General features: G+C 37.2%; 1 long non-coding RNA gene across 1 annotated transcript in view; it reads left to right on the top strand.

Annotated features, from left to right (window-relative positions):
• Positions 1 to 7,044, top strand: part of LOC105877386 (uncharacterized) — a 54,745-nt gene extending 47,701 nt beyond the window's left edge. Inside the window, exons 4-5 of the long non-coding RNA XR_001156944.3 lie at positions 6,260 to 6,408; positions 6,526 to 7,044. This is a non-coding gene — a long non-coding RNA (uncharacterized LOC105877386). The remainder of the gene's footprint in view (positions 1 to 6,259; positions 6,409 to 6,525) is intronic.
• Positions 7,045 to 8,285: the final 1,241 nt, after the last annotated feature.

Below are 8,285 nucleotides of genomic sequence, written 5' to 3' on the forward strand. Positions count from 1 at the left end.
GATATGAGAATGGCTACACCTGCTTTCATTTTGTTTCCATTTACATGGACTTTCTTTTCTATTCCTTCACCTTCAAGTCTGTATGAGTCCTTGTGGATTAGATGTGTTTCCTGGAGACAGCAGATACTTGGGTTGTATCTTTTTCCTTCATTAAGGCAGCCTATCTCTCTTCAGTGGGACATTCAGACTGTTCATGTTAATTGATAGGATGATACCTGGGATGCTATTCTATTCATCATGTTGGGTAGTACCTTATTACTTTGCTTACACTCTTGTGATTTTTTTTTTTTTTTGTAAGCGCTGAGCTTTAACTTTTGATTTGTTTTATGCTAGTAGGTGACAGTTGTGCTGATATAATGCAGTTCTGAGTATTTCCTGTAGGGCAGGTTGTCTTGAAAAATTTCATCAGTGTTTGTCTAGAAAAGTCTTTATTTCTCTCACATATTTGAAACTTAGTTTTTCAGGATACAAAAGTGTAGGTGGGCAGTTCTGCTTAAGAAGACTAAAGAGGGGGTCCCCATCCTTTATGGCTTGTAAGGTCTCAGTTGAGAAGACTGCAGTTAGTCTAATGAGTTTTCCTTTGTAGGTTATTTGATGTTTTTGACTCACAGTTCACAGGAGTCCCTCCTTTGTGTTGACTTTGGCCAGTCTGATGACTATATGTATTGGTGATTTCCTCATTGCAATGAACATCCCAGGTATTCGTTGAGCTTCTTGTACCTGGATGTGTAAATATCTAGCAATACCAGAGAAGTTTTCCTCAATTATTCACTCAAATAGGTTTTCTAGCCCTTGTGCATTTTCTTCTTCACCCTCTGGGATGCCTATGATTCTTATTTGGCCATTTAATTCCACATTTTTTTGTAGGCTTTGCTCATTACTCTTAATACTTTGTTCTTTATTTTTGAGTGAATTAATTTGAAAGAGTTGTCTTCGAGCTCTGAAATTCTTTCTTCTCCATGGTCTAATCTATTATTAAAGATTGCCACTGTGTTTTTATTCCCTTAAATGAATTATTTATCTCCAGAAGTTCTATTTTATATATATATATATATATATATATATATATATATATATATATATATATAACATATTTATCTCATTTGGGAATTTTTCATTCATTTTCTGAATGGTTTTCTGGATTCTTTGAGTTGGTTTTCCATTTTTATATTGGATTTCATTGAGTTTCCTTACAATCCATATTTGGAATTCTTTATCTGTCGTTTCAATATTTTTATTTTGGTTGAGATCCTTTGCTAGGGAACAGGTGTGCCCTTTGGAGGTGTCCTTTCCCTCTGATTTTTCATACTTCTGGAGATCTTGCACTGATTCCTTTTCATCTGGAACAGCTGTTGCTTCTTATTTTCAGATTTTCTTCTGTTTAGAGGGGACTTTCCCCATTCACTTGTAAGAGTGTATCTGTAGGTTATGTTGGGTAAGAACCTTTGGCTTTGTTTGTGGGTGGTTTGATGGCCATCTAGGTTCTCTATGGAGGCCTTGGTTATAGGTATCCTCAGTGTGGTGGTTTTCTTAGTTACTAGTTGTTTGCTGTCTGTAGTAGTGGTGAGCTATGTGTGTGGGCAGATTCTCTATACTTTGTTGATAAGAGAGGATGCAGGTCTTTGAGATCCTTTCTCTTTCCCCAGCCCACTGGACTTCTTAACATTATGAATTACATTGGTGCACCCATTTCAACCTCTGGGACAGTAGGTGGTACTTACAGGTAAGCATCAACCACACTGTATGACTGACTTAGTACATGTTGTAAATGGCTGTACAAATTGACCTCCTTGCCGGTGGGTGGTGCTTGATGGAAAGAACCAGCTGCAGTGTTGTTTTTGGGACCTGAAACTGGCTCTAGCCCCTAAGGATAAGCACTTGAATGCCCCAGGTGGTTGGTAAGGCCCTGAAACTTCCAAGTGAGTCCTGATTCTCCATCACAGCAGAGGCAGGTGAGAGAGTGAGGCTGGGTGGAGCTGGGTTGGGTGAGCCTGCCCTCAGGTTCCACAAAAGCCATTAAGGTAGCTGTCTTGGCAGGGGTCAAAGTTCTATTCCCAATCTGTTGGGGAAAGCCACCAGTGAAGCACTGAAGTGGCCCCACCAAGCCAGAAAATCTGCTTATGGTATGTGGCAGTCTGAGATGCACAATTTGGCTGTCAGGAACAGGTTTTTCTCTTCTTCCCCATCTCCTGCTCTGCGGTCTCCTTCGAGCATCTGCCTGCAGGCAGAAGCTCAAACCAGCTGAAATTTTTCACAATTGTGCTGTGAGGTGGGAGTTTCCCTGTCCAGGATCACAGTTTGTGATGAAAGCATGGCTTTTCTGTGGGGGAATGGTGCTCCATGAGTATGATGCAGCTGTGATCCACACTGCGCTCTCTTTTCAGTTCTGCCCATGAGGCTGTCTCAACTCCCAAGATTAGTTCACAAATCTCCCCTCTGTTCCTGCAAGCAACATAATGGAGTCCTGGGAGTACAGGATTTGGCCTGTGGGCCAGGCTCTGGGCCTTCAAAATCAATCCTTGATTATGCCAGGAAGAAGTGTAATGATTGCAAATTGCCAATGGAGTGCTCAGGCAGTTTTGATGTCCCTCCACTATGGGGTGTACCCTGCTCTGAGGGAGAAGACAGGCAAGCAGCAATGGGGAGGGCTGGTGAACAGGGAGATCACAGTCTGAATATCCCTTAGTCTGCTGCAGGTTTTTAAGAAGAAAAGTTTGAGCCCCACTCTCTTTGGAAGCCTAAGTATGGTGTACACACCAATAGAGGGGAAGCAGCCACTTCTGAGACCCCCAGCTCATTTCTATTGGCAGTCATGGGAGGGAGGGGCAGGGAAGGAAAAGAGTCTAGATGGAGGAAAGCTGGCACTCTGGTTGTCTCTGTCCCTTTCTTCAGAAGGCAGCCCACTCAGAATGTCCAGGCTCTGGGGTCACACAGAAATCCCAGGTCCCACTGGCTCCTGTGGCTCCCACAGTCTAGGCCGGAGCTGAGAAATGTTTGTGTGAGAACAAATGAGATGACAACTTAGGCAGGACAAAAGCACACAAGGCATGGAGAAACAGTATGGTGTCCGCCATCTTGGTTTGGGTCTGTGGTGATGAGAAGTGATCCCAAGGGACCTTGCAGCCTGGTGCTTTGTCCTCAAGAAGCTCACTGGTGGCAGCTGCTTTGGGGATTATGAGGGTAGAAAGGCTCTTCAGTAGCTCGGGAGCCTGCTGACTACTAGAGATGTGATGGAGGAAAAAGGCACCCCACCTACCCTTTTCAACAGGCTCCAAGCCTCTTGGGGGTTGATCTCCACTGATATCTTCCTTCTTTTTCTGTTCCACAACTTCTTCCCATGGAATCTTTGGTAGGTTCTGGGACTTTCCCTCAGAATTAAACCTGATCTATGTTTGTTTGGTTTATTTTTCTTTTTCATCTAAAACTTTTCCTTCTTTCTGTTACAATCTGGCAGCTGATGTCTCTAGTCAGCTAACTTGTCTCATTCTTTATTGAAACTTACTGCTCTAAGGTCACTAACAACTACCTCATTGCAAAATCCAGTCGGCGATCACTTTTTATTTGTGTTTAAGTCTGGATATGAGCACTTTGTTTTGTTTTGTTTTTAACTCCATGCTTCAATAATTAGACTTCATAATAAAAATAATGAGAAGCCTAATTTACAAACAAGGGCGATATATAAGATTGGTATTTATAAAAGGTATATACAGTGACAGATTAAAGGATATGAGTCCATCAGACAGTGAGGGAAAAACTTGTTATAGGCAAAATTTAGAAGATATGTACAATAATCTATTAAGAGAAATTCCTTGCCTCTATGAAGTCAGCAGCAGTGGCAGCAGATTGAAGGAGCCAGACTCAAGATATAATTCCAAGACAATTCTACAAGACTTAGCCAAAAGTGAGTGGGAGCTGGAGGAGAGTGAGTAGAGGACAAAGCTGACAGAGCAGGCAACAGTTCCCTTAATTAAGAAATTAATCATCCACAAAAGGAGGAAAAGATTTTGGGAGCAAGAGAATGCATGAGCTTATTTATGAATATGTTAAACTTGAAATGCCAAGGCACTCAAGATGACCCATGAAAATGTGCAGGAGAAAAGTGGAAATCCTGAAATGGTGCTTATGGTAGAAACTAGAATACGGAAATTTCTCTATAGATTGATAAATATTATGGGATTGGTTTGAGGACACAGTTATCCAACCACTTGTTTGTCCCTGTTTGAGATAAAACACATAGTCTCTTAGATCCCCTGTCAAAATGCTAAACTCGTTGTAAGAGTAACATATTAATTCATACTCATATATTTTCTTAAATTATTTTACTAATAGTCTTTAATCATTTAATGAAAGCTTTAAAAAAACACAGGATCTAGGACACAGAGTATGATACATAATGGGAAAAATAGTGAAGAACAGGAGGTACCACGAGATGAGACGAAGGTGGCATCACCCCAAAACAGAGAGCCCGGTACGGCCAGAGAAAGGGAACAGAGAACAGAAAATCTGGGAAGAAGGTCATAAAAAGTGAAGACGGAAAGTAAAGAAAGGCAAAGCCTACTCATTTCCCAGTTTGGACCCGTTCTTTGAATGTATCAAATCTTCTCTTTGTGTTTGTTTTTGCGTTTTCATTGTTCCCTTTTAAAATGTCTTGGAAAGACAGACTATGGTACACCTGAGTTTCTAAACATTCAAAAGTTGAAAACCAACCAGCCCAATCGTCTTAATTATTCTTCAATTTTATGACTAATATATTGAAAAATGGGCTTTTAGAGAGAAAATATTTTATGGTAGCTTTAAATAATGCAGAAGGCTCTCCAAACATTGCCTATAATACACAATTCATTGCATTTTAGCTCCTTACAAATGCTTGAAAATCCCATCTATCCTAGCTATTTCTTCTTAATAACTTTTTCTATATATACATTTTCTTCAGCCCTTAAAAGATTAGGGAAAGGGTTAGATAGTAACCATTTGATTGCATCAGTCTGTTTCCTGAATCCCCAAATGATATTTTAATGCCAAAACTGTAAGGAAACACTCTATGTGATTTTACTTATTTTTAAACATTTTTATTATTACATTCCAGGCCTTAAAATGTTTCTTCCTTCATTGGCATGTCTAGAAATATAATAGTGACATAAATAAGCATAAATTTGGTCCCTATTTGAGAGTACTATATGAGAGGAGGTGGAGATGGAGGGGGAAAATACCAAAGAAAAGAAATCTTGTAAAGAAGAAAATCAGACAAATATTATTTATATTAGAAATTCACTTGTTTCAATTTTGTCTTCTAATTACTATGTGTGCCAATAACTTTCTATTCTTATTTCTGCAAATTATTTATCAATAAAGATTTATTAAGCTAAGTATTAACTCTTGGTTTGTTTCATTCAATTTTAGTTTAAAAATCTGTGGCAAAGTATATATATTTGCATTTATATATATTTATATTATATACTTATATGTATATAAGTATATATAAGTCTGTTTGCATAAGTATGTGTGTGTTTGTAATGTTTAGTTGCCCAATGGCAGTAAGGGAAAATAGAGTTTATAATTTGAGACCAGAAACATAATTTAGAGAATATCAAAGTTTATTTGCAAAGTTATTACTTATTACAAAAATGTATATAAACTTCATTTTGTGCTCAATTTTGAAATTTTTCTGGTGATAATGTTGACTTTAATGCATTCCCAAAGACTTAAATGACTTTTATATCATCAATATTTTATGTAATTTTTATGCTGTCTCATTTCAGGGAAACAAAGGGCTACAATTTTTCAGATCGTAACATCTTTTATTTGAGATATGGTACAACTGATGTGATTAAGTAGCAGCCTTTTTCCCTTCTTAGGGATATATAAAGTAATAGTATATCTAACAATGATGTTTTCAGATTCAATAAAATCCCATATTAATATATTTTATTTCTTTGAAAATGGAGAAAAATGATGTGGTATTGTAACAGTTAGTAGAATATCCCTCTTTTATTATGGGTAAATAGGAATATACTTTAGGTGTGATGTTTTTCATCTAAGTTTGTATAAACCTTGCAAGAACTATTGAAGCAACCAATTTCAAAAGGTGTCTCAGAGGCAATAGTCATTTTATATAACATTGGATAAAATGTAAGAACAGGTCAGATGAGTAACATGTCATCTAAGGTCATGACCCTTGTCACTAGCAAAGCCATTCAGTTTTGAGTCAGTTCTAACTACCGTACACTACATGTTTTTTGTTTTTCTCTTCTTCCTTCAGCTCTCTCAAGACAACATATAGGCCTTACAGAGGTTTTTCTTTGCTCCTTTGAGTTTTCTCTGCTTACACTGCCAGCAGTAAATGTGATAAGGACCACAGGTGGTCTGATCTAGTCTTCTCAGAAATAAGGATGTCATCCAATCCTATCCGTAAGTATTGTAGACAAGTTTTATAGGTTTCTGAGTAATTTTCCATTCTCGGCTCTTAGTGTTTTCTTTATGTATTATCAGTTGGTTTATGATAGAATCTTTTTGGTTCTTTTACAGATTTGGGAATACACAGCATAAAAGACCTGCTAAGGAAGGCAACTCAAAGGAATATTTAGAGATTAAGAAATTTGTCTGCTGTATTACCATCCACTGATCAATGTACTATCTGAAAACAACAAAGGAGGCATTACCTTGTGCCTTCCATATATGTTAAGTGAGGGAAAGCAAAATTAAGATTACTCTAATTGCTCTGAGGTAAAATTAGTGAGTGGATTCCACTCAAAAGAACTTAAACTAAATAATCCCAAACTGATGAAATAGCAAATCACAGTTTTATTTCTCGTATTATAAAGACTTATCCCACAAAGAAATTTATAAATGATATTTTTATCTGAAAACAAACATTGACATTTTTTGCATCTAACTCACTTTGTTGGAAAACAATAGAAAAATACATGCATGGTTAATATATTAAAGAGTGCTATTAAGTGGAAAGCAATAAATATGAAATATGCCATATCAAAAATTGTGTATTAAATAACAAAAACCTGATTTCAAAAATTAGAATATATTTTGTAAGGATATGTATGCCATGTTAAATAAAAATATTTTATGATAAAACTGCCTATTAAATCTTAGAAACTTTTATTCTGTTATCAATGCAACTGCTCTTTAAGTGAAAATTAATCTCCGGTTTCACTCTTACCAGCTGAAAATGTAATATTAGTATATCTAGATTTGCGTCCACACTTATTCCATGCCAATAGCAAAGTAGGAGAAACTAAAAACAGCAGGGCAGCATTTTAGCTGTTATGTGATATGAAGAATGACACTTCCTCTGGGTGTGTTTTAAAAATAAAATTTGATGGATGTTAAAGAAATAGTTACAAGATTCAACTTAGTATGATTGGAAGAAAGGACTGAAGTGGCGAGTGAGCCAAGTCCAAGGGCTGGGAAGGGCAGAGTCCTGGTAATCATTGGTTCAGACCCCCAATTTCTATCACAGGACTCAAGGAACAACTTATCTTGAGAATATTCAATGTATAGCAGACACATATATGTGTGTAATGTCTGTCTTCACAGGAGGATTTTGATTTAGTAATACATTTTATACATAGCCAAGCTCTTGAGAACACTCAAAATCTGCGCTAATCAAAGCTTAGGTGGTTGCTTCAGCTCAAGCTAAGCATAATCCTTAAAAAAGGGCTCCCTACACTGTGCTCTGCTTTTCCTCTTAGCCTCTTCCCCTCAACGAAATGGTAAGAGTTCAGCTGACAACAGGGTAAACAGATTATTGTGTTATTGCTGGCTGATTGCCGGAGTTATTTTGGAGCTTCATAATTCATTTAAAGAGATTTTTGACATTTATGAAATGACTTCTATAATCAACTGACAGTGCAATATCCTATAATTGTTCAATTAAAAATGACTACTTGTGCAGTCATTTATTAGTAGAATCAGATAATTGTCTTGCCACTAAAGAGTACTTCTCACTTTGCACATCAAATGAAAATGTTTGAGTATAAATCTGTGACACAGCAGACAAAGTCCTGGGGATTTTCAAGTGCATATGTAATTATTACAGACCTCTGAAGTAAATATGGTTTAATGTGATAATCTTCAATGGATTGTGTGTGAGCCTTACAAAATACTTCTCTGTATGAACCAGAGCATCTGTCAAAACGGATAGGAGTTCATTTCCTACCAATATAAAGTTCATGATAGTCTTTCCAACATGTAGTTTAACATGTGCACTTAGAACACAGGACAGCATGCATTTCCCTTGATTCTCATTTATTCTTTTTTTCCCCTTGCAG

The sequence above is a fragment of the Microcebus murinus genome, chromosome 10 (assembly GCF_040939455.1).
Source record: "Microcebus murinus isolate Inina chromosome 10, M.murinus_Inina_mat1.0, whole genome shotgun sequence".
Classification (NCBI taxonomy): Eukaryota; Metazoa; Chordata; class Mammalia; order Primates; family Cheirogaleidae; genus Microcebus; species Microcebus murinus.